Source organism: Eulemur rufifrons, chromosome 6 (genome assembly GCF_041146395.1).
Source record: "Eulemur rufifrons isolate Redbay chromosome 6, OSU_ERuf_1, whole genome shotgun sequence".
NCBI lineage: Eukaryota > Metazoa > Chordata > Mammalia > Primates > Lemuridae > Eulemur > Eulemur rufifrons.
The window spans coordinates 61,057,027-61,061,144 of NC_090988.1; positions in this window are offsets into that span (position 1 = coordinate 61,057,027).

The following is a 4,118-nucleotide window of genomic DNA, read 5'->3' on the forward strand; positions in this document are numbered from 1 at the left end:
ACATTTAGTCCATGCTGCTGGCTCTATTCCACCTATTCCACATGGATAAAATCTCTCTTTCCAGCTTTGTTGCCAAAGCTCCACCTTGGCTCCGATCCCTCTAGGTGGCTTCAGTTGAAGAGTAGCACCCAGACACATCTGAGTGTCTCCGCCAGCCTCCAGCCTCCGGCTGTGCCCAGGATTGGCTTTTCCCTGTCTGTGCCCCATGCTGGGCCATGTCATGGGAGCAGAGCTGGTCGGCAGGGGTGCATGCTGGCCTGCAAGAGGCTCCGTGCTGCCAAAAGTCATCAACTTTTCATCCGTCTGGTCCCCTACCAACAAGTATCCTTGATCTGCAGCCATGTGGGGTTTTGACTTTACTGACATTACCCTCCTGAGAGCACCCTCTTAGTAGTAGTAATAGTCCTTACATTTGTTCAGTGACTTAAGGTCAACAGAGCACCTTAGTATGTTTGCATACATTATCTCATTTCCTTACTTTCTTCTACTTTCTTTTGCAAACAAGACTCAGGGCCAACTTATCCCTTAGGCACATTAGGGCCCAGGGTCTATGGAAAAGTTTAATTCTAATTTATTTTAAAACCAGAAAAAAGTGAATATAAAAATAATATATAAGAATGAACCCAGACTGGATTATATTTGTCCTCACACCAATGCATTCATAAGATATAATTTTAAATATTACTTTCTGGAGGAAGGAGCTCATGAAGACAAAAGCATCTGGGGCTCATGAAGCCCATAATGTGGCCATGACAGGACCCTAACCTGTTGGGCAATTTGGCAGATCGAGTTGCTGTGTACGTTTGGATAAGTTTCTTCACATACTAGTTGTTTCAACCAGAAAAATGGGAAGAAACATTTTATACCTATTCATTTCCCAGGGCTTTTATTAAGACAAAGGAAATACTCTGACATTGTCTAAACATTTTAGAAAAAAACTTGTATAATAGGTAGGACTATTTCAGTTGCAGATAACAGGGATCCATCTCAAATCAGCCCAGACAAAAAGAAAATGTATTTATTGGCTCTTATAACTGAAAACTCCAGGTTTCAACTTTAGGCATAGCTGGCTCAAGAAACCCAAAATTTTGCCAGGAATCTGTTTTTCTCTTTTCTTCTATCTCTTGGGCCTCCTTCCCTCTATGTTGAATTTCTTTTCTAGCACACTTCCCCATATGTAGAAAGAATCCCAGAGACTCCCGGCTTTCAGAATCCTTAAACTATGGCCTCAGAAGAAGAGAGACTCCTCCTAGTAACCTACCCATTCCTCAGAGGACTCCCGTTGGTCCTTGCTTGCATGTCTTGGGCAACCCTGTGTCCAGGGGATGGGTACCCTGTCTGGCTAGCCTGACCATTTGCCCTTTTTCTGCCTCATGACTTGACTGACAGTCCCACAAGTCTCCTTTGAATGGGGCCAGCACAGTTTCCAAGAGAGAAACCATAAGCAGACCAAATAACACGACCAGTCCAGGACTGTATCAGTCTGAGGCATTGTTCATATTATCTCTCTTGCAGGACATTAGAGCCAATAGAGATTTACTCAGAACCTCTACGTAACTTTCCAGACCTGCGTCCTATGGGAGCCCATCAGGGTTTAGTAGACACTGCATGGACACACTTAATTTTCACAAAACCTGTGAGGCAATTATTAGCTCCACTTTTACAGATAATAAATGCTAAAAATTATTGTGAGCTTGCCATACACCAAGCACTTTGCTAAACACCTGACACAGATCTCATAAAAAATCTATAAGGTGCTGAGTTCATTGAAGTTCTTTAGATTTTAAGCAATAGAAACCATATCCAGCTAGCTAAGTAAAGAAGTGTATTGAAAGGATAATACTCTATCAGAGGAAGAGTTGAACTATCAAAACTTGGAAGAGCAGGAACCCATTCTTGCCTGATTTCATCTCCTTAGTAGGTGGATTTGGGGATAAACCTGGTGCAGTCCTAGCGGGTCCTAGTCCCTATTATCTCTCTGTTCCAAATGGCACATTCCTGGGAGGGAGAGTCTGATTGGCTTTGTCTTGGGTCGGGTATCTATCCATGGACCAATCATGTTGAAGGACTACGTAGCGCAGGCGCCACTGGGGACTCGCGCCTTTCTGTCGGAGCTGTTCTTAGAGAAACAGAATCACTGTGAGCTGATCCATCACCCAAAGGGTAATCACTACCAGCACTTAGTTGTATCAGCTAGGGTCCTGGCACACTCAAACGTGGGTAATTGAAAAGCATTTGATAAGGGGATTAAGTGAGAAAAGTTTAGGGACCCCAGCAGGGATATGCAGCATCTTGGGGCTAGTGACAGTGGGAGCTGTTGCCATCAAAGGCCTGAGGGAGAAAGAGGAGGTAGTGGCTTCTGGAACCTGTGGAGAGAGCTGTAAGGAGAAGCCTGGCTGAAAGTCGCCTTCCAAGATTTCTCTCTCCTCCCACCCTCCCATTTCTTGGATGTGACTGGAAGCCAGAGGGCAAAGCAGTCCCTTGACACAGTTCATACAGGCCAGCATGCCGGGACAGGTCAGTGTGGGGAAGGGTGGGGAGTGGATATGGAGGGGCAGACAGAAGACAGCCAGCACAGTAATATCAATTCCAGTTTATGGAGGAATAATCTAATGTTTGGAGGAGTCAGTGACTTCTCTAGATTGACACAGTCAATTCAGGAGAAGAATTGGGGTTGGAACTCTGTCAGTCTAACTCTGGAACCTGTGCTTCTACCCACTATTCTCTATCACCTCTCAGATGAAGACCCTGAATTCAGACATCTGGTTTACTGTACATAGCTCAGATGAGTTACTTTATCTCACTGGTCCTCTAGTAACCTCTTAGTACGCAGCAACAAGAGCCCTGAGTCCAGCTACTTAGAAGGGTGCTGAAAGACTCAAATTTGCTGGTTTCCCTCTAGGCCCTCCCCTGCCTGCCCCCCACTCCCACCCCCTGGGATTTGCAGATACATGTGGTTTGGAATATCAGAGGCAGCCAAAGTAGAGTCCAAGCTTCTTGCCACCAGGCAGGCAGTTCTGCTCTCCTGTGAGTGGGATGTGATGGAGATTTAAATTGCACTTCAATTAAGCCTCTCTTCTCTCCGTCCTCCGGGAGCATTCTCAGGCCTGGACCATGAACTTGTGAGAGCTAATACTGTTACCGGATGCTTGTTCACCTCATAAAAAAGGCCCATTAGCACCTCATCTCTCTGGCCATGCACTTTCCTGCCAGTGCTTGGAGCCCCCAGAAAAGAACACTTCCAATCAGGCACTTAGAGGGAAATATCGTTAACAATAATAATATTCTCGGTATGGTTTTATTTTCTGTCCCATTACTTTCCAGTTCTTTCGCTAATAATAGGTTATATCTGTTATACATTTACTGTGTGCTAGGTACTGCACTGTTTTACATGAATTATCTCATTTCATCTTGACAGTACACCTAGGAGAAAGGTAATATTTGACCCTCACTTTACAGATGAGGAAACTGAAGCTTATAGGGCCTAAGTATGGTGGCTGACGTGACATAATTAATAAGTCACAGATCCAAGATTTGAACCCAGACAGACTGGCTCCAGAACCAACACCACTTAACCATGATGCCGCTTAGTACCCTGGATGGCTTATTCATAAAACAGTGGCCTCTAGCCACCCTTGTCCCATTTCAAAGGTGAAATTCTGATATGTTTACAGAACAGGAATATGGTGGAGACTACTAGTGATCATCAAATATCAAAGTGTTCCTATGAAGTTCCCATTTCTGTTGCAGTTGAGTTGGAGCCATGGGACTGATCTGGCCCACTAGATGTGAGCAGAATAATATGCGACATTTTCAATCCTGGAAATAAACCCCCACACATTAGCTACTCTTCCTCTCTCCCTTCTATGGTTCCAGAATTGAAGAGCTCTGAAATGACTAAGTTGCCAGATGTAAACAGCCTGTTACTGATCAGAGAGAGCCACACAAGAGAGGTACTTGACCTGCATTGAATGGTGACACAAGTGAGAAATAAACCTTTATTGGGTTAGACCACTTAGAATTTTGAGCTTATTTATTACTGCAGTATAGTTTACCATACTGTGACTAATATAAATGTTAGACTAAGACAGATATTGGTACATCGAAGTAGGGCATTG